The following is an 11,694-nucleotide window of genomic DNA, read 5'->3' as shown; positions in this document are numbered from 1 at the left end:
AGTCTGTAATGTTTGGGTGCGGTGGAAGTTCCATCCCAAGCCCCCTCCCCTGGGAGTTGCCTCAGTTCAGACTCCACCCAGGAGAAAGCCTACCAAACTATGACCCCTCTCCAGAGGTGCTCAAGACCACTCCCACAGTGTATTTAAACAGCAACCCAGAGACAAAACACTTGTTTTTCTGTCTTCCTTTTACCAGCTCCCCTCTGGGGGCATGGAAAACCATCCGTGAGTGTTGGTTTTCATTAAACCTGGGCTTTTTCTAATGATTTGTTCTGATTCAGATTATTGTGTTGGCAAGGGGGCTTATCTGGGTGCAGAAGCTTTTCAGAAGCTTGCAAGCCTGTCAGAGTTCTAGCACCAGATCCCAGGTAAGGATCAAAGAACCGAGTCCACAGCGTTTGACTCTGACCTCCACACAGGCATGCTGTCAAGGGTGTGTGCCCGCTCACACAGAATCTCTTGCTGCAGTAGCCTATCACCTTGCCTAGGCTTTACATTGCCTAGGAATTAAAAAAAAAAAATCTTGTTTCCAGTCTGCATTCTAGATCTATGAAGTAAAATCTTAGAAAAGGGATTCAATATAATTTTCCTTCCAAAATGATTCTGCGGAAAGCCCACGGTTGAACATTATAACATGTATTTAGCATACTAGCAGTGATTTCAAACCTTCAGTGTCCCAAATGACCGGGGAACCTGAAACTTTGGAGTCTTGCTCATTTACCCCAGTGTACTGCACACATTCTTTTTGTCTTTTAAGACAATGTTTTGCTGTGTTGTTGAGGTTGCTCTCAAACTGTGAGCTCAAGTGATCCTCTCAGATCACAGCACCTACAAGTGGACCACCATGTCTGGCTTATAAATATTTTAGAAATAGACCTTAATACGTGAAACACAGAGAAGCTCAGGAGACTAGCTCAGTGTTTATGTCCCTGATATTATTCTGTTCACTATATAGTTTTAGGATGACTGGTAATATTTTATAGAACAATGTTCCTTCTGACCGTTTGGGCCATTGACCAAACACACAGTAATTATCTAGTTTTGATATATTGCTTATAAAGTCATAATAAAGATTGAACTTGATATTTGCATTACCTATTGGTTATCTTGATTTAAAAAATATTTATTGTATATGTGTGTGCATGAATGTATGTACATGTAACGCATGCATGTAGGAGCCCTCAGAGGTCAGAAAAAGCCATTAGAGCCCCTGAAATTGGAATTAAAAATGGTCGTAAGCCGTCATGTGTGTCGATGGAACTGAACCTGCATCTTCTGCAAGAGCAGTAAGTGCTTTTAACAGGCACACCATCTCTCCAGCACATTATGGTTTCGGCACATGGAGCACATTAACGGTGTCCAGCTTGTATCTCCAAATGATTAAATAAGGGTTTCAACTAGAAATAAAGTTTCCTTTTGCTTAGCATAACCAGACATTTAAATTTTTGTTTTATGCATATTTGCCTACATGTATGTCTGTGTAACCAAAAATATGTCCACTACCTGAGAAGTCAGAGGAAGACATTTAATCACTTGGGACTGTAGATACAGACTGTTGTAAGCTGCTATGTGTGGTGGGATTTGAACCCAGGTCCTATAGAAGACCACTGAGTGCTCCTACCCACTGAGCCATTGTTTCAGCCTATAATCTGACACTTTTTAAAGGAATAAATATTTCAGATCCATTGGCTTTCCATCTGTTTCCAACTCAACACGCCAGTATGAAAGAGAAATTTTTTTATCTTTCTCAAATTAATATGTAGTTAGTCATTTCATAATATTAAATATTTGGAAAGCTATAATGGATAGTGAATAAATCACTTCTCTCTACTTCCCAGGTGCACACACATGAACACACAGAATTATGTATCCCTTAGGTCACAGAGTACTTAAGTCTATGTACAAGTCTTTGCAGCTGAGCAGAATTCATGCACACTGTTCCTCTAAGTGCTGCCTGTGACCATCTTGGGACACTTTCTACTTTTCTCCTTTGAAATGGTTTATTTTCTCCATGTCTGGGTTTTGTTGTTGTTGCGCCTCGCCAATGTTTCTAACTTTAGTCTACTAGTGACACCCAGTGGTTCTTGTGAAATTAGAACACACACTAACTTTTCCTCCATTGTCTTGACAGTCAGGGACAAATTTCAATCATCTCTTCTGATCTTTGGGAAGTTCAGGGCCTCTGTACTGAGTAGCAGGCTGTTTTTAAGCAGTTTCCAGATACATACCCTTTCTCTTAGAAAACCACTAGTTTTTAATATAGGGAGGTCTGAAGTATATTCAATAATCTGTTGGACTCTGGCGTCCAAACACTGAGAAGGAGTCGCCCCCAGAGACCACACACCACAGCCGATGCAAAAGCATGAGGATTTTTATTAATTCTGTCATGACAGGGTCCCCCAGCATTCGGGAAGCCAAGGGACCTCGAATAGCGGGAACAGTCTACTTTTAAAGGGGCCACAGAAGCAAGGGGGGTTGTTCTTTGACTATTCTGATTGGCTTATTTGAAAGGGCTATTACCAATAATTGACTGGAGAGCTGTTGCCAGATCAGATGAGGTAAGAGGTCATTTTGTTCCCAGGGGACAGAACCAAAGCATACGTATATGGGTAATTGTTCAGGAACTGAGTACGTGCGAGTGTAGCTGTTAGTTAGGTCCTTGGTTCCCAGGGGAGGAGGGGAAGCACTATGGCACAGAGGCTGAGAGGATTCAGAATTGTCAAAAATGGCTTCAGGATTGTCTTAAAGTCTTACAAATCCTCAAAAACAGAAAATATTGATACTAGTAATCTTGTTAGGCCACTGTGATGAAAACCACAAAACCAAACAAGGTATACATCTATCTTAATGTTCTATTCTGTGAAAAATACCATGACCAAGGTAGTTTCTAAAGAAAAGAATTTAATTTGCTTATGAAAGACCCCCAGTGCTGGGGAGACTCTCACTCAAGTCTCGGGATAACACGACCCCCCCAGTAACTCACGAGAGACTTTCCTTGCTGCAGTCACACGAGTCTTTAATCGATGAGATGAGACGGGAACCAGTGCACTGGGACCGAAACTCATAACCCATGCAGGGGAAGAGTTCGACCACGAGTGACCTGGAGAAGGGGTTTTTTATAGGAAGAAACCACAGCCCAATAATCTGAAAGAGGCAGGGAGGGTGTCACAGAAAATCACTAGGGGACAACTCCCTGCCTCTCAAGATCACTCAAGGTCATAATCAGCTAGTTCCTGAAACACTGTATTCCAAAAATACCAATGATGATCACAAGGGGGAAACTCCCTGTTTCTCAAGATTACAATCTAACTTTATCTTCAAATAGTTCCTTAAACACCGTCAGTGAACTGGCTAGTCCTAGATTCCTGATTCTTCTCTTCCTGCTTAGATTTTTGGCTATTTTCTTCCTGCTGGGGGGGGGGGGTCTGGATTTATCCAGGTCTTTCACTTACAGTTTCAGAGGGTTAGAGTCCATGATGACAGAGTAAAGGTATGGAGGCAGGAGGCTGAGAGTTCCCATCTTGATCTGAGAGGAGAGAGAGCTCACAAGGCTCTTGAAATTTCTAAGCTCTCCCTCCCTGGTGACACAACAAGGCCATACCTTCTAAACAATAACTGGCAACCAAGGATTTAAATATATATGAGTCTATGGTGGCCATTCTCCTTCAAACCACCACAGTACCTTTATTTTATATTTCTCTCTCTCTCTCTCTCTCTCTCTCTCTCTCTCTCTCTCTCTCTCTCTCTCTGTCTTTATTTTATTATATGTTTATTGGTTTATTGTGCTAGGGTTCAAACCCAGGTCTTCACGTACACTAGATAATTTACTGTATTACCTTTTTTATACATTTTTTTTAATGCTGCAAGATCCCCGGCGGAAGTAGGCAGCAGAAATGCTGTAGATCCCAAATGGTGGTAGTGGGCCATGTGGCAGCAGACAGCGGGCCCTGGGAACTGCCAGTCCCAGGCAAAGACGGCTGTCGGTCCCCAAGCAGTGGCTGGTCCCAGGTAGGGAGACACATGGCAGGCGGGCAGAAGACAGAGACATGGATAGACACGACTTGAAGAGTGAGGTTGAATATTTATTTAGGGAGTTATGAAGGGGGGAGGGAGAAGGGGGGCAGAGAGAAAGAGAGAGAGAGAGAGGACAAAGAGACAGAGAAGGACCTATTCATCATGATCCCATGATCTGTGGACCCACTATCAGAGATATTCCTGTAGATGTACTTTATTAATCTGTAGATGTTCCTCAATCTAGTAACCACTGCAGGCACTAAAAATTTGGAATTGTTTTTCATTGTAATTTGGCATAGCCTAATTTGATTTGCCATAATTATATCCAATTCCATTATGTTCAAAATTAAAATATTAATTTTTAGCATTGGCAAAGGTTTGCTAGACCACTTCCAAAATATCAAACAAGGGTCAAGCTAGCAAGCTGAGCTTTTTAGGGAGAGCTATGTCCTATGTGAAGAAGGGATATGCTAAGAAGAACACCTAAGTCTCTACCATAGGCCTAGAGAAGGTCAATATTGTTAGACAGAAGAGACAGAGAAGAACAAATTTATGGATTCCAATAAAAATGCTGAGTGCTAAGTCTCTAACAGGCTTCCTTTAGCGTGAACACTGCATACATTTCTGCACTTTCATTGCTGGAAGAAGGACAGTCTGATCACTCATGAGAAGGCTCCTTTGGTCCCAGACATTATCCTTACAGCTAAACCAGCATGAAGTCTGTTTGATTCTATTTCTGAAAATATACTTCAGGTTAACTATCCTTCATCTTTTAGCTGCTGAGAGTACCTTGTAGATATCCTTGTCTTTTTATGTTGTGCTTTAGACCAGAACAACTTTCTTTCCTGCCTGAAAGAACCAGCTGAGACTAGAAGGAAAGAGAACAATGTAAGCTTTATTTAATCATTAACATTTCAGTTAGGATGGGCTAAATGTGTAGTTCACAAGTCTCGCTAACAGCCTCTGGAATTTATTTTATTTATTTGTTTAATTTATTTATTTATGCAAATGGACACCGTCCTTACTTCAGTCCTTTTGGAAGGACAAGTTCTAGTGTAACTTCTGCCTGCAGGAGAGCAGCCACTGAGTCATGCACATCGAAAGTGAGCAACACTTGTGCTCCAAGGAGGGGAAATGTTTCTCATTTTTCCCTGATTTGTCGCTCAGGTAAAATTTATTTATTAATTTCAGCAATTAATACACTACTTCTAATAGGAGATGGTGAAGGATTGGGCTCATGAAGGGTGCTGCACTTGATCTGTACTAAGCCTGACTTAGCAAATACACACAGAATTCAGTGGTCCGAATAAAGGGATTTAGATATAGGCTGTTGCTTCTTTATCTTGAACAGTACCCAGAATGCCCACCATCTGGAGTCTCAGCTAAGGAAGAGAGAGCACAAAGGCAGACCGTAGAGACCAGGCAGCTAAAACAAGATTCAGATTTTAGAAAGACTGTCTTTCGGCCCACTGGACTTTTAAACAGCAGTTGGTAGAGTTGATGTGGGATGTCCTTCTGTATATGTGTTGCTTTTATTGGCTAATGAATAAAGCTGTTTTATCCTAATGCAGGGTTGAAGAGATATACAGAGAGTAGGCAGAGTCAGGAAGCTGCCATGTAGCTGCCAAAGGAGGCAGACACCATGTAGCTGCCCAAGAGGAGAGAGGTAACAAACCACGAACTGCCATCTTAACTTTGCCCCCTTTTGTTCACTGTCAGGCCACACTCAGACGGTCCTGCTGCAATCTAGTTCCAGCTGTCTGAGTTCCCACAGTCCCCCTCCTAGGCCTACCATCAACCCTAAACCCGTCTATATCCAATTTCTTAAATCATTTCAGTCTAACTCTTGAGGTCAGAGTGTTCTAGGGTTAACAGTCTGGAAGCCACTGAGGATGAACCCATATCTCCTAGACAGTTTTCAACTCGTTCTTCCGTTTTCCTGCTAACGCTAGGAAGGGAAATGCCCCAACCGCTCCTCCACATTTAAATTGCCATATGAAAAGGGGGAGAAGTTAGGACTTTACTGAGGCCCACCAAGGGAAAGCTTTTCTTCATGGTCAAAAAGACGGATTCTGAGTTCTGCCTCCAGCCCTGGGTGGAGGCATTAGATTCTGCTCTGCTCTGAAGATGAGACCATAACTTGAGTGACTCCAGCCGAGGTGGTTTATCCACCTCCTGTCCAGAAGACTACCCTACAGCAAACCTGACTGACCCGAGGACATGCTAAAGCAGTGGGAGGAATATTATATTCTTAATGAGAAAATGTACTTCTACTTCCCTGAAGCCCTTCCCCCGTGAACCTACTCAGATAGCTTCTGCCATATAACAGTATTAAGCTTGCTCCTTTCCAAGTCCTAACTCAAAAAACAGTAGTTTTTCACCCCCTTCTTCCTATCTCTTTTTCAGATACTGGTCAAAAGCCTAAGCATGCTTTCCTGACACTCTGGGCTTTCTCAGTTTGTCTGAATCTCTTTCTCACTTCTGCCATGCATCTGTGACCTTCATTGCTGAACATCGATGGTCCATGGCACATATGTAAGTGCCTATGTGTGCATGCACATGCACACGTGCACATGCGCACACACACACACACACACACACACACACACACACTTCCCCCAATAGGTCAAAAGAGAGCAAGATTAAAAAAAAAAAAAGACAAAGGCCGGGCGGTGGTGGCACATGCCTTTAATCCCAGCACTCGGGAGGCAGAGGCAGGCGGATCTCTGTGAGTTCGAGGCCAGCCTAGTCTACAAGAGCTAGTTCAGGGATCAGCACCAAAGCTACAGAGAAACCCTGTCTCGAAAAAACAAACAAACAAACAAACAAAACAAAACAAAAGACAAAAGTTTCAAGATATCTTGTTTCTTTAAAAACACAGTATCAGTTTTCAGAAGTCAAAAGATTGTTTTTGAAGAAAATAAAATAAAGTGTATGAATTGCAATTAGATTTGTGTTCAAAGGAAAAAATATCTTGCAGTCATATTGAGAACAACAGAGAACATTTGGCTCTGGACTGAGCATAAAAGTCATTTCCTTATGTGAGATCATGCTTTTACAGTTATGTAAGAACTCCTGAGCAGCTCTGTGCTCAGAGGCACAGGCAGAGTGTACTGAGAGGAGATCACGATGCCTGCAAGCGATCTTCAGTTTATCCCTGCCACCGACATGCACACAAAAGCAAACAGCAAATGCTAACAGCTGTTGAAGTTCAGTGGTGAATATGTGGGTGTTCTTTTGTATTATCCTTGGAGTGTTTTCTTTTATATTTTATAATGAAAATTTAAAAAGCAGCAGAGTCTCTTTAACCTAATGTTCCAAATATGTGATTATGAAACACTTTCATTCTCTTGATAATAACAGCACCATCACCGCAGTAGAGACTACTCTAGAATGTACCTACGTAGGTAATAATGGTAGGTACACAATAAGAAAATGCTGAGAAAAAATAAAATAAAAAAATTTGTTTTAAAAATTAAGTATGCACTTTTAAGCCCACGGAAGAAGAGGCAGTTGAATGCAGTTAACACAGTAGTCAAAAAAATAAAATAAAATTAGAAGCTTGCACCATGACTGGTATTCACACCCAGATCATGTAATCTAGTATTACCTCAGGAGCAGTGACACAGACCAGCGCTCCTCAGATCCTATACTAGTATTACCTCAGGAGCAGTGATACAGACCAGCGCTCTCAGATCCTATACTAGTATTACCTCAGGAGTAATGACGCTGACCAGTTCTCCTCAGATCCTGTACTCTATATTACCTCAGGAGCAGTGACACAGACCAGCGCTCCTCAGATCCTATACTCTAGTATTACCTCAGGAGCAGTGATGCAGATCAGCACTCTTCCCAGAAGGTTTGGGAAGGTCAATTGCTGTCATCCATCCTTTAAAAGGAGTGTGCACAGATTTTGTCATGTTTCCAAGTGATGTTTGCTGGCCTTTCCATGGGTGGCATTAGACTGTTCATATGTTGATGGACGACATTAGTCATCATGCTGACTTAATCTCAGAATGAGCAACCAAGAGAAAGGGAGAGCTGAGAGATGGGAGAGCTGTTTCTTGTGACATATTTTTTGCCACAGGATCCAGCTCTTCCCACAACTGTTTTGTATTTTTGGATTTCCTAATTTCAAGGACTTTAAACCTAATCCAACTTGAAAGAGCTTTTGTTATTTATAATTAAACAACTCCCAGATGATTATAAAGAAGATAATAGGAATGCGTTCTATATTTTTCCCAAAGTATAACTTTTGTGTGTAATTTTTTCTGAGGGTGTATGTGGTTTGGAAGAAAGTGGCCTCTAAAGAGAGGGGACTATTAGGAGGTGTGGCCTTGTTGGAGGAAGCTTATCACTATGGCGTCAGGCTTTGAGTCTCATATATGCTCAAGCAACACCCAGTGAGAGATGACTTCCTGTTGCCTGCTCCAGCACCATATTTGCTTGCACATCACGTCATACCACGACAATAATGAACTAAACCTCTGAAAACATAATCCCACCCAAGTAAATATTCTTCCTTAATAAGAGTTGCTGTTCTCATGGTGTCCCTTCACAGCAAAGAAACCCTTAATTAAGGAAGGGTGATAACATAGTCAAACAAAAACTGGATACATGAAGTTTTGAGAGACACACTCAGTCATATCTAGAGCACAGCAATTATGTCAGTATTTCCTTGATTGGCACTCAGTTTCTGTAGGGTTGGTGTGGCAGTTTAAAGACAGTAAGGCAGCCTTTTTGACACTCCTTTTATTAGAAGGAGGGATCTATGTTCTCTTTTTGTGTGTCGGCTACGTGGCAGCTTTAATCAGTAGGACGGAGAAACGATTTCTTAGGCAAAGTGATACAAAACCATATTGCTCTGCCTTGCTACTAGGATGCTAACTTTGCTTGTCTGCTAAGAAAGGAGTCTGGCTCTCTTGAGGGCATAAGGAGGGTATGTCCATACCCTGGTCATTAAATCAAAATGAGCCCAGCTTTTGAGAATCCTAGGTTCTATTCATAGAAGGTTAGGAACTTGGAGCCCTTTTCCATTTCTGTCTTCCAGGATGAAGCTCCAGTATCATGGTGCACAGGCAGGATGTTCTGTGTACTTGGCCTGAACGTTAGCTCTACAGCGTCCATGAACATAAATCAAATAGTGCTTCTTTTGTGCCACAAGGTTACTTTGCAACAGCTTATGAACATGTTGATCCTGAATAAGACCTGGGTTTTGCTATCAAAGGAGGAGAACGTGGAGGTTAATGTGGGTACCACTGCCTGCTCCATCTAACATCTGCTCTGTACTGCTAATGAGTTTCTCTAACAATCTTAGCTTTTAGATGGATGAAGGGTTGCTTCTGACATGATAAGACATCCTTTAGGGCAAACGGAACACATATTCATCGATACAATTTGGATAGAGCCACAGCTCAAGCTCTAGGTCATCCTTTGATCCCCTAAGGAGTGTCATATTCTACCTTTGTGTCCATCTAATTACACCAGCATGTCCTAGAAACTGAGGAATGAACCATATCTTTGTCTAATTTAATACAACCTTGGGATATTATGTAAAGGAAAAGCCCATCTGTTGTAACAAAAACCCACTAAAGGCAGTGTTTAAAGGAAGACAGACATGAGATCTCACAAGATCTTCTGCCTAGGTCAGACTGCCGCTGTATCACAAGACTCCAAAAGATCCATCCAGACTGCATTCCAGTTGGTGCTCTGCCAACCCCCAGCATGTTTATTTTAAACTTGAATTTGTGAGGAGGGAGATAAAAATCCATGATTGTCTAATTAAAACAAGGTTTATGTTAGAGGTGCCCTGGGACTGGCAAGCCGACTATCTCACCCTAAGTCAGGATTTTAGAGGACATTGTTTTTGTTCCTCAGGGTAAAGGGGTTTCCAAATGGCAGATCTGTCAGGAAAAATAGGTGTGATTACAGGATCAGAACAGAAGCATAGGAGTTAGTCATAATGGCTTCCTGAAACAAAGACATGATTGCTATTTCTAGAACAGGAAGTACAGAACCATTCGTAAAGGTTACAGGTGGGGCAGGGCCCAATCCTTGAGAAACAGAGGTTTAATCATAAACAATTCTTCTTTACTATTCAATGGCTTTTAAGCCTAACATGGAGGCAGGCTGCTTCAGTTTCCCCATCTGCATGGCTACACTTGAGTCCTTGTCCTTGTAGCTGTCATGGATTGAAGTGTGGCCCATAGGAAAAAGAAAGAACCTGTCAGAGCCCACATCTGGAAGGCACATGTCACACCATCACACACTCCACAGCTGAGAAATGAGTCACTTGCTATATCTCGGAGCAAAGAGGACTGTGAAGTGCAGCATGACTGAGTAGTCGCTGATGAGAAGCGTGGATTTGCTAGACTAAGTGGTGTGCTCCTTCATCTCCAGCAAATGAGTTCTTTACTTGAACTGTTAGAGGCTGAAATGATGAAAAATACTGGCGGTTATATGTTGTTTGTCCAAACTATGTTTTTGCTCTTTAGATAGTAAGTCAGATTTTTTCCTGTTATTGTTGTTTTGTTTTTGTTTACCTAATGCCCTCACTCCCAGCTTCTTCCTATGGAATGTATGCTTGCAAAGTAAGGTTTGTATCTTAAAACAAAGAAACAAACAAAACCCCACAAACTTCTAGTCTTATATTTCCAGAGGAGAAGACCAGCAAAAAGACAAGGCTTGCTATTTAAAGATGTTTGGACTTGGGCAATTTATCTTCCTCTCCAATTCCATAAGCGACTTGGGATATGCCCAAGCACTCAAGAGGCAAAGACATACAAAACTCTGTGAGTGTGAGGACAGCCTGGTCTACATAGTGAGTTCCAGGCCAGTAAGACTACAATATATTAAGATGGCTAAGACTGTCGTAATAAAACCAAAACAACAACAACACAACCTGACCTACGTTGACTGCATGTGACAGGGTCTGGCTGCTTCTGCCTGCCCCTGCTTACAGAGGCAGAGGATTGTTGAGAGGTTCACGTGAGTTAGTGCTTATGAAATGCCAAGCACAATGCCTGCTTCATCAAAACCATTTAATAAATTGTAGCTATTACAATAAAATTAAGAACCCAAGTTTGGATAGATTAACATTTTCAAGTTTAGCCACTTCTCTAAACTAGCACATTTCTTGTTGTATGCTGATACCTATAGAAATTTCTCTTTGTTGCATACAAAGACTGTTACAAAAAGTTGTAACTGAGAAAGTACAGAGAACAGCTGACCTTGGTGGGATGCCCAGACCAAGGGATGCATCTACAGCACAATCCTGCACCTAAAGCCCAGGGAACATAACAGAAGGGGGTGGAGGGTGGGGTAGAAAGATTGTAAGAGCCAAAGGACCAGACCATGGTGTTGTCTATATGTTACAGGGAGGCTACACTCAATATTCAACACTACTGTTGCCTAAACAAGACATGAGCCTTGACAACACCAATTGACATGCAAATGGGGAGCTTTTACAAGGCACCACCCCTAGATAAAGAGCTACAGACAATAAATGACTGCTCAGAGAGGGAGGATCAGTCTTTCCATAAAGGAGACCCTGATTGGTTATCCAAATGGTCAGCCTGAAAACGTATTTACAGGCAACACTAATGGATTCAGATTGTATTTATACATTAATTTATATATATATACATATATATACACACACATACATATTTATGTAACATA

Source organism: Alexandromys fortis, unplaced genomic scaffold (assembly GCF_014885135.2).
Source record: "Alexandromys fortis isolate MF-2015 unplaced genomic scaffold, M_Fortis_MF-2015_v1.1 scaffold_163, whole genome shotgun sequence".
In the NCBI taxonomy this organism is placed as follows: Eukaryota; Metazoa; Chordata; class Mammalia; order Rodentia; family Cricetidae; genus Alexandromys; species Alexandromys fortis.
The sequence above is the reverse complement of the archived record's forward strand: the minus strand, read 5'-3'. Positions refer to the sequence as shown.